Raw genomic sequence first — 19313 nt, 5'->3', positions numbered from 1 at the left:
ATGGGTTGCTGTGAGGTAGCACTTTGTACAGTGCTTAAGGCACCAGTATTGGTTGCAACATACCCTTGCCTAATTGGTGTTGGGAATACCGTACTTGAAGAAATAGAAGGTTGAGCAGATTGATGTAATACTGGATTAGTGACAACTACTGGTGCCATTGTTGTTTGTGTTGCAATGGTATTTGGATTGTCTGTTGTGTTTGGGACTGTATGTTGTTGCATAATGGTACGCCAATTTTCTATGGCCTCATAAACTCTCACTGGTTCCTGTTCTGCCTGACTAGCTGACAGTAGGGTAAGCATAGCAGCACGTACACGTTCCTGCCTATCTGATGGAATTTTGGTTAAGCTAGTAGATAAAGACCGACAAAAACGCTCAGCATCTGTTTCTGGAATTAAAGTGTTCATTATGTGAATAATGCGTGTGTCAATTATTTCTGGTAAGGATCTCATTTCCTCAGGTCTGCGGATTCTTCTTGCACGGAGAGGTTGTGGTGCAAAACGTGGAAGTACATTTGTTTGTGTTGATTGTGTTGCTGGTGTTGTTGTTTGTTGTGTGGATGAGCCTTGGGTGTTGGTTTGTGCACTCTCTGTCCCACCCTCATGTGATTCAGTTGCTGCTGCTGCATCTTGTTGAATATCCTGATTTTCACTGTCTTCTCTGCCAGGTTCTTGTTTTGATGCTGAGGTGGCTGTAGCAGAGGGACCAGCTGTTGGTTGGTCATCAGAATCGTCGAGATTATCCTCCGTTCTATAATCAAATAGATAACATATTACAATCTTAACAGTTATATTTTTTAAAATAACTTCTGAAAAAAAAGTGATTAATTTTTAAAAAACATTTTTGAAACAAAATAAACATTTTAAAAAAAAAAAAAAACTTACTGTGTTACTTCTAAGATGGGTGCTAGGAAGCTTATTTGTTCATAATAAACATATCTGCGTTTGCGGCCTTGGCTGGATGAGGATGGTATAGGGTTGTACTCCCTTCGGTACTGATCACGTGCTGAACGCCAACGTCTTTTGACCAAGTCAACTGTGGAATATAACACAATATGTCACTTGCAACATTCAGCATTATTGTGCACACATTAATGACAATAATGTTTGTTAAATGTAATATACAATGATAAAAAATAAAGGTGGCCAAATACATTAGAGGAATTTTAAAAGTTTTATATATTGTTCACTCAAAAACATTTTGCTATATTCACACATAACAAAATAATATTTCTCAGAAATAAACTTTCAAGTAATTGTGATATAGATATTAAAAAGGTATGTTTTTTTATTTGCAATATAATTAATTTTAAAACAAGAGAAATATTATTTTATTATTTTATGACATGATATAGAAATGTTATTTTACAAAAATGTATATAAATTTTAAACAAAAAAATATGAATTGTTAAAAAAAAAAAATTGAATCACAACACATGGAATTGAAAATCACATGACAGTTTTATCTTTTATCTGTTAATTAATTAAATTCATGAAGAATTAATAATCATATTATAAATAAAAGTTTTCTTTTAATTATTAAACTTTGGAAATGTTAGGTAACCTTTTATAAAATTTAACATTAACTGAATAAATATATTAATACATATACCAATTCTTCATAAATTTAAATTTAAGTAAAAACAACATTACAATAACAAAACATTCACAGTTTTAAATCATTTAAAAAAACAAAACAAACACACAAACAAAGATAATAAAAAAATAAAAACTTACCATATTTAGCACGCTTTGCAGGCGAACATCTATCCCATGCATTATTGGGGTACACTTCCTCAGCAACTTGAAGCCAATGGCGGTCAACTGTCAGTCTGTCATGGTAACCATCAACACGTGTATCCCATAATGGTGGGTGAGTCTCGACAGCTGTTATCAGTTTCTCCGTATCCACCCGTGGAGCCATTATTATATTTAGAAGCCGAAATTGTGCTTAAAATAAGTATTTCAATACACAAAAATGCAACTGGTTGCTTGCTCACTCCTTCTGCAAATGCCAAGTAAGTTTTGTGCAAAACAAATATGTTAGCTACGCCACCTGAAAGTATTTGAAATTGTAACAATCTTCAAATTTAAAACACGGACACGGACCACAGGTATAGCATACGGAGGCCATCCGTATCACGTACGTGTAAACACGGACCCATAGGATTTAATGGATCCGTGAGGACGTTATGCCGGTGGAAAACGGACATGTCAGCGCTTTTTCGGCACGGGCAAACGTAGGCACGGAACGGACACACGCTCCGTGCCAAAACACTGACGTGAGGCTATTTAGATTAAAATGACTGTGTCAGCATAAGCACGTGTCTCCGGTACGTGTAAAAAATGCCAAACACGTACCGGAGGCACGGATGTGTGGCGCAGGCCTTAGACAGCTTAAAAATGCCCATCAATGAAGCTAGTGGCATATCTAAACCTCAGACTCTATCGACACCACGTCGTCCAATTCAATCTTTACATTCTCCATTAGGTTTGACACAAGCAAGTTTGCTGCCTAAAAAAAGGACTTTCCCGATACTGCAATCAATGTGGCTCACAATGTAACAGCTGGACTGATGAATTGTTATACTCTAAATAATTATGTAAGAGACGTAACATATGTATATTATTAAATAGTGTATTATGCCAGTGATTATAATTTTATATTGTACTGTTTTACAAGTGTAATGTATATGACGTTTTGCATTCCTACTGAATTGATGTGCAACTGAATGTAATTAAATTCTGAGCAATAAACTTTTTAAATTTTGATAGTGTGTCTGTCTTTCATTTTATACAAACAGTATAAAACACAATCTGTCTTTCATTTTTATACAAACAGTATAAAACACAAACTTTCTACATGGGTGCTATAAGAAGTGCTTTACAGCATAAGACGCGTAATAGTATAATTGGCCATATACATAATATGCCCAACCATATTACACTATCAGAATGAATTCTGTATCAAACGCCTATAAAATAAATTTGGCCATATACATAATATGCCCAATCAAATTACACTAGCAGAATGAATTCTGCAACAAAACCACACTGAATAAAATGTATGATTCCAAACAATTACACTAAATCAGATTTCTCATAATCAGTGAATAAAATAGTGGGATCCTAAGCATTTACACTATCAGGATTGCACTATCAAATCCCTAATCAAAAGCCTAATCAAAAGCCTATAAAATATAGGGCCTGTGTAGTTGCACTATCAAAACCCCTAATCAAAAGCCTAATCAAAAGCCTATAAAATATAGGGCCTGTCAGGAGAGGGGAGGGGGTGTGTTTAATACACTTTGATAGGGTTTGATAGGGGCGGGGCACCTGTCAGATTTGACGAGACATATGGCCCCCTTACTACTCTTGTACCTTGCCCCCCACATCTCATTGTAGATTGTAAGCTCTCACGAGCAGGGTTGCCTTTTTTCCCTTTAAATATTGTATCTTCTATAACTGTTACTTGTTTGTATATGATCCTCCTGAATTGTAAAGCGCTGCGGAATATGTTGGCGCTATTGAAATAAAGATTATTATTATTATTATTATTATTATTAAATTGGAAGTCTACATAATGCTATTCTCTCAGTTGCAGCAATTGCTTTTCCAACATTAACCCCTTAACGACCACGGGCCGTAAAATTACATCCTAGTGGTCATAACGTTACTGCCCGTGGTCTGCTGGCGGCAGCATGCCGTGATCGGCACACATCTCAGCTGATTTTCACAGCTGAGATGTGTGCCTGCTAGGCACGAGCAGAATCGTTATCTGCTCGTGCCGTTTAACCCCTTAAATGGCGCTGTCAATATGTGACAGTGCCATTATAAGCGCGATCGCGGTAAACTTTTACTTACCGCCCGATACCAGAAGTCACGTGACGCGATCACGTGACTTCCGTTAGTTGTCATGGTAGCACAGGGTCATGTGATGACTCCTGTACTACACATGAATTGCTTTCACTTTACACACATTTGGTATCGCCGCGTTCAGAAACGCCCGATCTATCAAAATATAAAATCATTTAATCTGATCAGTATACGGCGTAGCGGCAAAAAAATTCCAAACGCCAAAACGACATTTTTTTGTCGCCACAACATTTGCGCAAAATGCTATAAGAAGCGATCAAAACGTAGCATCTGCGCAAAAATGGTACCATTAAAAACGTCAGCTCGAGACGCAAAAAATAAGCCATCACTGAGCCATAGATCTCGAAAAATGATAACGCAACGGGTCACGGAATATGGCGTAAAACGTGCGCCACTTTTTTCGGTCAAACTTCTGATTTTTTTAACCCCTTATATAAAAGTAAACCTATACATGTTTGGTGTCTACGAACTCGCACTGACCTGAGGCATCACACCCACACATCAGTTTTACCATATAGTGAACACAGTGAATAAAATATCTCAAAAACAATAGTGCTATTGCACTTTTTTTGCAATTTTTCTGCATTTAGAATTTTTTTGCCGTTTTCTAGTACACTATATGGTAAAACTTATGGTTTCATTTAAAAGTACAGCTCGTTCCGCAAAAAATGAGCCCTCACATGACCATATTGACTGAAAAATAAAAACGTTACGTCTCTCAGAAAAAGAATGGCGAAAAAAAAAACGGAAAGCGAAAAATCGGCTGGTCGTGAAGGGGTTAAAGGGAATCTGTCATCCGATTTTTCCTTTGTAATCACAGAAAACCATGATGTAGGGGCTGAGAGCTTGATTCCAATGATGTGACACTTACTAGGTTGTGATTTTGTTTAAAAAAATAAATTATTTTTTTTTCACCAGAAGATTATCACTACAGGACAAGTTTCCTCGTGCCTCCTAGTCCAACCATGCCACCACCACTGATTAGCTGCTTTCTGTCAATATACAGTGTGCACAGAAGGTGCCTATCGGTGATGTGGGTGGGGTTATACAGAGTACAGCATTCTGAGCACTGCTAATACTGCAGCAAAGAAAACTGAGACTGTATCACAACTGCTTCACCCAGTAAACTAATTTATACATCACTGGAATGGGGTCTCTGTCCCTACATGATGATGCCGAAGGATTACAGAGCAAAAACCTGCTCCAGGATTCATTTGAAAAAAGGGGTTTGGATTTGGAAGCAGGATGCACCTTTCCTTTTCAGATTCTAAAAAATATATATTTTTTTTTTTTTTTAAATAATCTCGGAAATGCAGAAGTAGAGAACTGAAGACTGAACTTTCTATATAATAATTAGCAAGAAATATTGATTAGCATTAGATTTTTCAATTATCAGTCCCGAAAATTGAATGTTAATCAAAATTAATTACATACCAATAAAATTCAATGGGATTTGTAGCATTGCGGAAGCACTGTTATCACCGGCACGAGCAGCATTACACTGTAAAAGAAAAAACATGGTTGCTACCATATGCTCCTTAACGAGTTAATAGGAGGTTCTGAATTGTAAACCAGCATCGTTTTCTCACCCCAGTGCATGTTGTATTTTTGTCGCAGAGTCGCACTATACATGAGATGTAAACTAGAGGCTGTCCTTGAAATGCAAATGAATTAAACTTAATCCGGGATTCGGCAGACAATCCGTTCTCCTGCACCTCCGCAGTTACTCCCTGGTTGGCAGGACATCTAGAAGATGAATTAGTATTGTGAGACAACTTGATAAAGGAAGATGTAAAGTATTACAGACATATCTAAATATAATACAATGATAGAATTTTAAAGTAGCGTACCCTCCGCTCACAATGGCCACCTTATCGACATTGTTGATATTGTTATCGGGAGTTGCATAGCAGCTATCTACTCTCAGAACAAATTTGCTTGTATCCACAAGATCTGAAAGGACTCCCAGGTACACATTTGAACCAACAGGAACATCTTCAGTCTGTTGTACTGGCACAGTATATTGTTGATCCCAATATGCCTCCATTGTAACGACTACTGTGCCTTGTCCGCTTATGGAAATGTTGACAGTGCTGAAATTACATAATTGGAAATCAAATATATGTCATATGTCATTACATTCTTTATTATATCTCTTATCTTCCTTTATTTATTTATTTTTCTTTTTATCTTTTATTTTTATCCATCTATTCCCCCCTTTTTTCCTTAACACTGTTCACTTATTTAATGTAACATATATCATATGCATACCATATGGTATCGATGGTTGCATTCCTAAACTTATGCACGTTTTCACTTTAATTATGTTCTGTCGGTCCGCTATTATATTACTATGGAGTTTTGCTCAGGCTCTATGATTTACCGTGACGTGCGCTGCTGTGTTTGGCCGGCTCCCAGATTGCCATGGCAACGCGTCGTATGTACCTCGCCGCCCTCCGTCCGCGTCATGACGTGTCTGACGTGGGCTGAACGCGGTGATGTCAGACGCCGCGCCCGGCGGTCGTGGGAGCAGGGCGGGACGCAGGAGCGCCATCAATCATCACGGCCTGTAGTGAGTATAAAAACCTGGGTATACTGTCTATCTGCACCCCCTGGAAGAAGCTAGACGCGAAACGCGCGCGTAGGGGCATTCTTTATGGTTCTCGGCTGCCATATTCTGAGCACACGCTTATTTTAGGTAACCTTTCCGCTGCCTCTTGGATTGTTTGTATACTTCCTTGCTGTTGTCCCACTTCGGGTCTCATTTATCTCCAAACCACCTATATAGCTGTCTGCCATTCTTACCATCTGCCATTTACTGGCTTTGTTTCTATGTATAAACTTTATGGTATGGCAGCAAGTGCCTTTTCTTTGGGGTCCCCTATATTGTACCTCTTTTGATAGAGCTAATTGCGCAGTTTCTATCATCGCTTGCTCTTGTCCCTTGTTCTTAGGAGAACCTTTTTTCACCACGTTTCTCCCATTTAGTTGTGGATTTGTTTTCTTTATTATATGCCATTAAGGCTGAGATATGAACATGGTGAATATGCTTGATGATATGAGTATGGCGAATATTGTGATCTGATAATATTCTTATATGTAGTGATTGGAGCTCCTTCTCCCCTCCTCCTTAGGGGTATCCCCATGGAAATATATTAAAGTAAATAGCCTTAGTCTGGCGGGGTTCATCTTTGTATTTTTGAGGAGAATTGTTTTCTTTATATCTACCTGGCAGCACTTGTAGTGATTATTGTGTGTCTCATCAAGTAATAAATTGTATTCTTGCATGTCTACTTGTATGTACATTAGCATTTTGGTAACCGTGAATCTTTGTCAGTGTCCTCTTTTTTATGAAATAATTTTAACCTTTTTCAATAAAGATTTCTAAATTTTACATATGGAATTTATTCTTTGGCTCAATTTACTCGTTTCATTAAATAGGTTTTTTCTCAGTGTTTGAGTAAGAGCCCCTTTTTTGTATTGGGTTTCATTGTAGGTTTTCTTACGAGTTTTTTCTGTGTTTACAGCTGGCCCAAGTATGGATATTAAATCCCGGGATAAGACATGGCTCTCCAATATTGACACTTTATTTAATGAAGAGGTCACTGTCAATGACAATACAGGAATTGGTCATTCTACTGAGATCAAAACTACATTGAAATATCTTCTTAAAAAGCGGCTGAGAATATGGTGGGGTAAGGCAACTTTAGAAAAGTATCTCAGTAAAAATCTCATACCCAGAGGTCTTCGGGTGAGGATTTTACCTTCTTTCCCTGTGGAAGATCTTGAATTTAGAGCCAAATGGGAACAGGTGTGTGACACTTGTTCCAAGGATTTGATCCGCCTGCTGGTAGAGATTAATCAGAAAAGCTTACTTTCTGTTGAGAATGAAATTGAGACTAACCAAGCAAGGTTGAATGAAATCTCCTCTACCTTGAGTATGGAAGCATTTAAAGTGGAGATCGAGAAGCAATTTTTGATATGGGAAAAGGAAGTGCAAGAGCAAAAAGTTAAAAAATTCCAGAGGGATTTACAGGACTATCAGTTAAAAAGGGTGTATAGATGGCAAATTTCTGGGAATAAGAAGAGCCTACCCAGACGATCTATTGCCTCCACCTCAGTCTCCTCCACGGAAGAAGACTCTGAACCCTACAATTTAAGGAGTAATATCACTGACAGAGTTGTTAAACGTAAATATACACCCAAAAATACTGGAAATAACAAGAAAGGATCCAATTTTTCTGACACGCCTAGACTGAAGGTGATTAATCTCTCTAATATAGTACTTAGTGTGGACCAACTTGAAGTGTTAAGTTTGGGTTTGAATTTTTCTCCCTCCTCACGTTTCGATTTATTTTCAGCCATAAAAGATTTGCATCTTTTTGCACGAAAGCTTGTGCTGAAAAGGATTCATGATAAATCGGATTCACCGAATTGGTCTCATGAAGAACTACAGGCTATAGAGATCTTAAAGGAATTGAGTGAAGAATCTCACCCTCCTTCAGATGTGGGTAAGTTTGTCATTCCCAAACCTAAGAAGTTCCCACCTCTGACTATGTACCCAGATATCGATGTCTTTGTTCGTTTGGTAACAGAAGAGTTTGGTAAGATCTCCACTAGGATACACAATGACAATCTGTCTGTAGCACATAGGAAAGCTCTACAAGATTTGAAAAAATTGAAAGATGTGGTAATAAAACCAGCGGACAAAGGGGGTAATATTGTGGTGTGGCCTTGTTTTCTATATGAGAAGGAAGCCTTTAGACAATTAAATGACAAAGCGTGTTACCAGAGACTCACTTTCAATCCTACTTCCTCTTTTCAGGCTCAACTTGCTCAACTCCTAGAAAATGCATTTCAAGAGGGTACTATCAGTAAAGAAGAGAGAGATGGCCTTTTACCGAACTGTCCTAGGACAGCTTGTTTGTATCTGTTACCAAAAGTTCACAAGGATCTATCTTGCCCTCCGGGTCGTCCAATTGTTTCTGGAAATGGCAGTCTCTGTGAAACAATAGGTAAGTACATTGATTTTCATTTAAAACCTATTGTGGAGAGCTTGCCATCTTATCTCAAAGACACCAATGAGTTTCTCAAAAAAATTGAAAATGTTCAGATGGAGAAGGATATGTGGTTGGTAACTTGTGATATCGAGTCCTTATATACATCCATTCGGCATCAGGATGGTATGAGGGCAGTAGAAACGCTTTTGAGTATGTCTCTTTTAGACATTAAAAAAACTCAATTTTTGCTTTCTTTGATCGATTTTGCCCTCACACACAATTATTTTTTGTTCAAGGGCGCCCTCTACCTGCAGCTCCAGGGTACTGCAATGGGAGCGGCCTTTGCGCCCTCCTATGCAAATTTATTCCTGGGGCTGTGGGAGAGGGAGGTCTTTTTTTCATCTGAACATTCGGTATATGTCGAAGGGGTCCTTATTTGGACCAGGTATATTGACGACGTATTTATGGTTTGGCAGGTCTCTGAATATGCCTTGAAAGGATTTCTTCATGAACTTAATCAAAACCAGATGAATATCAAAGTGACATCACTATAGTCAATCCGATGTTGACTTCTTGGATGTGCATGTCTTCAAGGATCACACTGGATTTCTACAAACAGAGGTACATCGGAAGTCCACATCGGTGAACTCACTGTTACATGCCTCTTCATCCCATCCTTACCCTTTAATTTCTGGCATTCCCATAGGACAATTCCTGAGAACTCGACGGATTTGTTCATCCGATGAAACCTTTTACAGATATGCGGAAGATCTTAAGGGTCGTTTTAAGGATAGAGGCTATACAGGGAGGAGCATCAAGAAAGGCTATCAAAGAGCTCTGGTAACGAAGAGAGAAACACTTCTACATTCTAGGAGAACTCCTAAAGCTGACCAACAGGTAAGATTCATCAGCACGTATAACTCTAAATGGCATGAGGTTAGGATGGCCTTGGACAAATTTTGGCCTATACTGACTGCTGACCCTGTTTTGTCAAAATCGATTACTGACAAGCCTTCCATCACTTATAGGAGATCTCCGAATCTTCGTGATTTACTCACCCATAGTTGTTATGAGGGATCCAACAGGGAAAGGAATCCTTTTGGAACAATGGGCCCTAAATGGGGCTTTTTTCCTTGCCACGACTGTATTGCTTGCCCTAATATGATCAGGGCTTTTGATTTCACATCCAGTGATGGTACTCATCAATTTAAAATTACCCAACATATCACCTGTAATACCACGTACGTTGTATATTATGCGGTTTGTCCGTGTAAACTAATATATGTTGGTTTGACATCACGGCAATTAAAAACCAGAATAAGAGAGCATGTACGGGATATTGTGAAGGCAGCAACAGTTGAAGACATCTCTTCTCTGAAACCTATTCCCAGACATTTCAGATCTAAACATAATTGTGATGCCAGCGGTCTGCGGGCATTTGGCATCGATCGGATTAATCTGGACAAGAGAGGTGGAGACTATAAAAAAAGATTAGCTCAACTGGAAACCCGATGGATCTCTAAAATTGGATGTGTCCGCCCCAACGGCCTTAATGATATACTCAGTTTTGCCCCTTTCCTGTAGATTTTTAACCATTTTTGTATACCCTCTGGTATCATTTTAATAAACACCTTTGGTTTTAACCTTTTTAATTTTCATGTTTTTATTCATAGATCTGACTCCTCAAATTTCACCTGGGCTACTCCACGGACCTTTGAATTCATCAATTGCACCTGCACTTTTCAACGAATAAAATTATTTATGTGCTACTGCTTGTAGTTTTTACCTATTGGCACTATTCACGTGATTATTATATATTTTTTCTTATATTTTTTCATTTTTATTTTTTTATTTTTATTATTTCTATGTATTTTTTTGTCGTATTTCCTTTTATTTTATTTATATTATTTTTTCATTTATTTTTTCATTTTTATTTATTCTTTGATTCCTTTTTTCATATTTCTTTTTATTGATGTCATGTCTCTTTTTCATGTTTTTTTGGCCACATCTATTTATTGTGTCATTTTGACCTTGTGTTTTATGTATCTAATTCTAATCTAGTAGGTTTGATTCTATTAATTCTTATCCTGTATGTCGTTTATGTATGCATCTATTTAGTATATTAATATATCTATTTATTGGTCTCACTTGATTTCACTATATGTGTATCTGCTATTACTGTCACTTACCTTCTTTATTATATCTCTTATCTTCCTTTATTTATTTATTTTTCTTTTTATCTTTTATTTTTATCCATCTATTCCCCCCTTTTTTCCTTAACACTGTTCACTTATTTAATGTAACATATATCATATGCATACCATATGGTATCGATGGTTGCATTCCTAAACTTATGCACTTTTTCACTTTAATTATGTTCTGTCGGTCCGCTATTATATTACTATGGAGTTTTGCTCAGGCTCTATGATTTACCGTGACGTGCGCTGCTGTGTTTGGCCGGCTCCCAGATTGCCATGGCAACGCGTCGTATGTACCTCGCCGCCCTCCGTCCGCGTCATGACGTGTCTGACGTGGGCTGAACGCGGTGATGTCAGATGCCGCGCCCGGCGGTCGTGGGAGCAGGGCGGGACGCAGGAGCGCCATCAATCATCACGGCCTGTAGTGAGTATAAAAAACCTGGGTATACTGTCTATCTGCACCCCCTGGAAGAAGCTAGACGCGAAACGCGCGCGTAGGGGCATTCTTTATGGTTCTCGGCTGCCATATTCTGAGCACACGCTTATTTTAGGTAACCTTTCCGCTGCCTCTTGGATTGTTTGTATACTTCCTTGCTGTTGTCCCACTTCGGGTCTCATTTATCTCCAAACCACCTATATAGCTGTCTGCCATTCTTACCATCTGCCATTTACTGGCTTTGTTTCTATGTATAAACTTTATGGTATGGCAGCAAGTGCCTTTTCTTTGGGGTCCCCTATATTGTACCTCTTTTGATAGAGCTAATTGCGCAGTTTCTATCATCGCTTGCTCTTGTCCCTTGTTCTTAGGAGAACCTTTTTTCACCACGTTTCTCCCATTTAGTTGTGGATTTGTTTTCTTTATTATATGCCATTAAGGCTGAGATATGAACATGGTGAATATGCTTGATGATATGAGTATGGCGAATATTGTGATCTGATAATATTCTTATATGTAGTGATTGGAGCTCCTTCTCCCCTCCTCCTTAGGGGTATCCCCATGGAAATATATTAAAGTAAATAGCCTTAGTCTGGCGGGGTTCATCTTTGTATTTTTGAGGAGAATTGTTTTCTTTATATCTACCTGGCAGCACTTGTAGTGATTATTGTGTGTCTCATCAAGTAATAAATTGTATTCTTGCATGTCTACTTGTATGTACATTAGCATTTTGGTAACCGTGAATCTTTGTCAGTGTCCTCTTTTTTATGAAATAATTTTAACCTTTTTCAATAAAGATTTCTAAATTTTACATATGGAATTTATTCTTTGGCTCAATTTACTCGTTTCATTAAATAGGTTTATTCTCAGTGTTTGAGTAAGAGCCCCTTTTTTGTATTGGGTTTCATTGTAGGTTTTCTTATGTCATATGCTGCAGTTATATAAAGTTATTTAGTTTCCCTGCATTGATCAGCAATGATTTGACAATCTAAAGTACAGTCTATAATCAAGGAAGAATAAGATAAGAAAATAAATTGAACGTACTTTTTGATTGCAGCAATCATACTTGTCTGAAGTGTGGTATTGTATGAGCAGGAAAACGAGATGTTGGCCGGGTTGACAGTAATAAGGGATTTGTTCTGAAGTCCAATTTGGACTGTGTTTGTATAATAAACCTTTGAAGAATCAGTCTAAAAACAAAATACATAATAAAGTAAAAAAAAAAGTACAACATTACGCAACATCATATCCTTAAAGTCAAAGATCGGCACTCACTTTCATCTTGTTTATTTTTATTTATTTTCTTCAAGTCATCAAATACAATAGTACAATAGTGATGTGTTTCGAACTAATCCATAGATCTTTCTCAAACTTGAGAAAGATTTATAGATTAGATCGAAACATGTCACTGTTGTACTATTGTATATGATGACTTGAAGAAAATAAATAAAAATAAACAAGATGAAAGTGAGTGCCAATCTTTGACAATTCATTATATGTGGAGTCCATCCTCTGATTCGAGCACCACAAGGAAGGGGTAGAGCCCGCCTGAATATATTTCTGGATCCTTAAAGTCAGAAGATCATGCTGAATGACTTGACTGCATCCTCCATGCTTTAATATCTAAAATACCATAAAAAGCATTCTAGATGTCTTTTAGATACACTTAAGAGGATACCGATGGTGAAGTTTATAAACTAGGACCATCACTGATTGTTAGTAAATAGTCTCAAGAACGAATACCTCTAAATAGTGCTTTGAGTATTGCGAAAAACTCATTCTGGAAATGGGGTCCCAAGATCTCAGTCTTTACTAAAGGCATCTCTTAACATCTCCAGTCTTTTTTACTGGATTTCCCTTTTATTCTTGGAATACTGTTAATGTCTAACCAACATTAAGAAGGCAGCAAACAAGAATAAATTCTTACCGTCACTAGATTGCCACACCATCCTGACAAAGGTAAAGCCTGTATAGTCTGCATTGTCTGGTTGATGATAGTCTCAGAGTAAAGGCCCTGTCACACACAGAGATAAATCTGCGTCAGATCTGTGGTTGCAGTGAAATTGTGGACAATCAGTGCCAGGTTTGTGGCCGTGTACAAATGGAACAATATGTCCATGATTTCACTGCAACCACAGATTTGCCAAAGATTTATCTCTGTGTGTGACGGGACCTTAAGTATTAACACAGGAATTAGAATTATTATTTAGCTGAAGAGATGTGGAATCATATCCAAGATATTCAAGTAAGCATTTACTCAGGGACACGGTCATTATGGTGGAGCCACATTTTACAAGTGGAGCAAGAGACGATGAGTCTGGAAGAGAATTATCGTATATTAGGATACAAAAGTTTATGGATTCTGTAAGTACTGTATATGTTTGAAAAGCAGGACCTACAGAACCTTGATATTTTGGGTTGGGCATTATAAAGATATGACTTCGCTTGGTTCCCTATCAGCATTTTTAAAATCATCAAATTGAATAAAATGTTGGGCTCCTGTTTTTTTTCTGTTGCCAACATGGCGATCAGCGGTGTAATTAGCTGGTGGCCATGAATGAGCAGTCTTTCGCAACATGACCCTTTTATTTTTGACAATACTCTCCATGTATGCGCAGTAGCTCTCTGACAACAACTCCTAAAGGTTAGTAGAACAGCTCCCGATAGAGGGAGGTTGGGTGGTCATATTGCTCTTTATCCAGTATTATTTTGCTAATAATGGGTTTATATACTATGAATTTTCTGTGTTCTCAACGCATTTGCCATTGACATAAATTATTACAAAATAATTTGTAAAAACTAACAATCATTACATTCTGACAAAAGTTAGAGTTTCATGAAAAGGACCGAGACACAGAAAATAATTATCAGACATAAAATGTATAGACACCACTGTGTAGAAATGACAGAAAATGAATTCATATTATCACTTTAACATCATGGAGGGCACTTACTCATGCCATTGTAGAGGGTAGTGTTACAGCCACAAGTTGCTACATTAGAAATATTTTTGCAAATCAGATCATTCTGACAGGAGGGGTTGCACAGCAGTGTAGCTGTAAGGAACAAAACAATATATTGATGTACAGAAGACATATATATATATATACACATATGATTTCACTAGTGTTCACAAAGTTACCTGTACAGCAAACGTCCCCGGGTGACCAGTAATAACCTGTAGGGCAACAAATGTTGGTGCCTACACTAGCGCAGTCAGCTGTTGGAACACACGTAGATGTGGGGTCATTATTGCATGAACATCCATTGTCTATGGTGCAGGCGCCACCACCACAGGTACTACACAATACTGGGTCACTGGCAGATACTGGACCTAGAAAACAAGTAACATTTTGTTACAATTTTAATTGATCCATCTAAGCTATTCAGCAGTTACTGTGCCTAGAATCAGGCACTGATACCATTCAAAAGTGGCATGTAGGGCAGTCCATCGAGTACTAGTATGTTTAGATTTTTAATAGTGCCATCTCTTGTGGGGGAAATATAAGATCACAATTTTAATGTATCTTACAAACATCCAATTGAAAACAAGGTTAGGGAAATATCTACTGAATAATAATTTTGAGGACCACAGTTCACGAAGTCAGCTATGGGCAGTTCTACTGAGTAATATATGTAACATTGACCATGCAGCTTATCCTTTACCAAACACTGAGCAACATAGGCAGCTACTGAAAACTGTATAAATTGTACTGATGTAGTTAAATTATTAATATATTATTATTTATTTTAGTATCCCGGTTCCTATTTTTATCTCCTTAATTTATGGAAGATTGATTCATGGCATTATATGATATTTTTTTATGCTGTATTGTTTATCTTAACTTAATATAAAACATGATCAATTACTTACTGTAGCATGTGTATGTCTCTCCTGAATAAAAAGAAAGGGATAGTGAGATTAATTTATAAAGTTCCGTAAAGCAGATGTCGCAAATTAGGTCACAAAACATTAAATTACACTAGTTAATAAAAAGTAATTGGAAACCATTTAACCATGTGCCAAAAAATACTAATTTTATTATCATTGGTTTGTAATCAGTGTACCGAGTAAAGCTCACAGTAAGCTCCTGTAATTAATAGTGACTGTTTGGCTTTAAAAATCCTTTTGTGACTTTTATTCTCACAAAAATAACCACAGTGTAATAGAAAAGGGAAAGGAATAAATGATAGATAGATAGATAGATAATAGATAGATAGATAGATAGATAATAGATAGATAGATGGATAGATAGATAGATAGATAGATAAATAATAGATAGAAGGATAGATATAGATAAGGTGATAGATATACAGTAGATAGATAGATAGATAGATAGATAGATAGATAGATAGATAGATAGATAGAGGGATAGTTAGATATTATGCCATCTTTTCTAGGTGTGGTATTGTTCTTCTTTTACCTTCCATGTAATTATTTTCCACAGTTCATTGCATCCAAATGAATAATGAGACAAACTGCAATCCAAGAAATCGCATTCTAATTTTTTTATGCAATTCTCAAGTGACGTAATACAGTACTCCGTAAGATCTATCTACATATCTATCTATACAAAAAAGATTAGAACAGCACCACTTCTATATAAAAAAAAGGTGGATGCAAGGCCCCTAAAGCAACTAACAATACTTTGTCATAGATAAAAAGCAAAAAAAAAAGGCAGCACTTCCAGTCCCTGGAAGTGCTGCCTCTTTTTTTGTCTGTCATCTGTCTATCTATCTATCTATCTATCGATCTATCTATCCATCTATCTATCCATCTATCTATCCATTATCTATCTATCCCTCTATCTATCTATCCCTCTATCTATCTATCTATCTATCTATCTATCTATCCCTCTATCTATCTATTTATCTATCTATCCCTCTATCTATCTATCTATCTAGCTATCCCTCTATCTATCCCACTATCTATCCATCTATCTATCCCTCTATCTATCCCTCTATCTATCTATCTATCTATCTATTTGTTTATCCCTTATGTCGTCTTTTGACTCATTTGTCCTTCTTTATCTATCTAGCCATCTCTCTGATTATCTTCTTATTTGTATTATTTATGTAAAAAGTAGAAAATCAAATACAACAGTAATGATATATGAATATATATGTTGAAAATATCTGCAGTTGGTTTTGCCTGTTTAGTCAGTACAGTTTAGTGTACGTTGTAGTTTATGAATTTTAGGTTATGAACTGTTATATTACTGACTTAAAGGAACCTGTACATTTGTGTACAGGAAAACAATTTCAGTTATTTTATAACGGTAATAGACATGAATCTCTAGTAACAGTGCGTGCATAGTATTTCTATATGTGAAATTGTTGTTTATGGCTAAAATCTGAGTAAGATTTATAAGGTTAGGCTCTAGGCACCACCTACTCTATGACAGCGACCCAAGTGACGGCAGTTATGATTTAAGATGTTGCCCCAGTATGCAGAAATGACCAGATAAACATACCTTTCTGAATGAATACAGCCGCAAGTACTAGGAGGTAAAGGAAAACCATGTTGTTCTCTTGGCTCCTCTACTGTGATATCTTTGTGGTTATAATTTCTGACAAGTAGGATATTCAGTAACATTGAGACGTTATATAGGAAGACATGGGAGGGGTGTTCCATTCACTAAGCAATCTGATTGACATCTAAATGGAGAAGATATGTAAGGAAAAAAGGATACTTTAGAAAAGGTGCGGTTTGTTATCTTAGCATATAACAACATATACGTCAAAATTCATTTAGAGGATGTGATGAGGGAAGAGGTAATACTAGGGTCAGGATAGGCACTCTGTTGTATGTACAAAAATAACTCACAAAGCAAATATCTTCAAGAAAGTATTCACAGTGAAATCTATACAGAAAATTATTTGTTAGATCATGTGTCAATTACTTAATCCTATTATGCATGGAATCACTTTTTTGTAGAGGTGGTAAAAACAGACGGCCTATAAATCTGATGAAGATACATACATTACATACATGGGCTATGAAGTCGTGGCCCATTGTGCTGTAACAGCAGATATATACAGTGTATGGGGTAAGTGATGGCCTACTATAGTGCAGAAGCAGATACACACACACACACACACATATATATATGTGTATATATATATATATATATATATATATATATATATATATATATACATGTATGTATATATATATATATATATGTGCATATATATTATATATATATATTATTGTGAAAGGAAATACATGGAGGTAAGAATAAATCAGCTACAGTAATTCAGAAGCAAAAACCATGGGGGCAAAAAGAACAAGAAGTGGCCTAGAGTGCTAAATAACTAAATATGAACATGAGTTATGAAAATATACTAATAAAATATCTGTACAACTCTATTATTAATAGATATTTTATTAGTATGTAACATTTACACAGTTGGTGGATCTGTGGATCTTGTGCAACAATTGGATATTAATTTAGGAGCGTTCGGTGACCTTCACATAATTTATACAAAATGGATTATGAAATGATGTTAATGTTGTCATAGCAGAAACATATTGTACTGAAGTAAAGATTTGGTTTATACTACTGTAGAAAGAAAGCCATAAACGGGGACAAAAACAAGATGCCTATAGTCTTAGTAAAGAAGATACCTACATGGGGTAATAATGGGAGGTCCATAGTACTGTAGACATCGGTACATAAGTGGGGTAAGAATAGCAGACTAGTCCTCTATAGTACTGTACAGTCGTGGCCACAGGTTTGTAAATGACACAAAGTTTGGTTTTCCCAATGCTGCTTCAGTTTTTATATAATGACAACTTGCAATTCATCTGATCACTTTTCATGATAATCTAGGGATAATGCAGTTTTCCTAGCCATAAATATTACTTTATCACAAAAGCATAATTTCCACTGAACATCCCCCCTGCCACAAAATGACCTACTTACATTGTTATAGTGATCTCATTAGCTCTTGAAAAAGTTTTCACATGGACAAGACAGCTGATATTACTCTGAATAACATGCTTATTCCTCTATTGATTATATTGATCATTTTTTTATCCATATTTCCTCATAGACTGTAAGCTTGCAAGCAGAATTCAAACTCCTCTTGGTATGTGTTCAACTATGTGCTACTACTCTGTAATGTCCTATTTTGTTTGTACAAGTACCCACTGAATTAAAAAGTGCTACACTATGGAAATAAAATTATTATTATTATAGCACACATGTTGCTTTAAAATGGTGCTAGTGCTTGAAATCATGTTATTCCTCTGTTACATGCCATGGTTACCTGCAATGAACGATCTGCAGGCATCATTGCTTTGCATCAAAAGAGCTTTGCAGGCACGGACATTGCTGCTTGTAAGATTGCCCCTAGATGAACCATGTATGAGATCATCAAGAAATTCAGAGAGGTTCAATTGCTGTAAAGAAACTTCATGGTGCCCAAGAAAGTCTAGCAACTTTCAGGTATTTCTCTTAGGCCTGCAACACACAACTGTGCGTCCGGTACGTGTTTGGTACGTTTTTGCACGTACTGGAGACACGGAGACACGTTGACCAATGTTACACTATGGTAGATGGCACACACACGTAAAATGACACGGAACGTGTGTCCGTGTGGTTAGTACGTGTGTGCGTTTTCCCACACTGCCGACCTGTCCGTTTTTGGCGGTCAGCACGCAGGCACGGACCCGCTAAAGTCAATGGGTCCGTGCCTGCATGGACGGCACATGTAGCATGTCCGTGTTCAGCATGTACCGTCCGTGTGCGTTTTTAAACGAATGATGTCGTGTTTTTTTTTTTTTTGTTTAATGTCA

General features: G+C 36.9%; 1 pseudogene; it reads right to left on the bottom strand.

The window, feature by feature from the left end:
• Window positions 1–5301: 5301 nt before the first annotated feature.
• On the bottom strand, window positions 5302–17032 carry LOC142289698 (pancreatic secretory granule membrane major glycoprotein GP2-like; annotated as a pseudogene).
• Window positions 17033–19313: the final 2281 nt, after the last annotated feature.

The sequence above is a fragment of the Anomaloglossus baeobatrachus genome, chromosome 2 (assembly GCF_048569485.1).
Source record: "Anomaloglossus baeobatrachus isolate aAnoBae1 chromosome 2, aAnoBae1.hap1, whole genome shotgun sequence".
In the NCBI taxonomy this organism is placed as follows: Eukaryota; Metazoa; Chordata; class Amphibia; order Anura; family Aromobatidae; genus Anomaloglossus; species Anomaloglossus baeobatrachus.
This window is presented reverse-complemented; position numbering and strand designations above follow the sequence as displayed.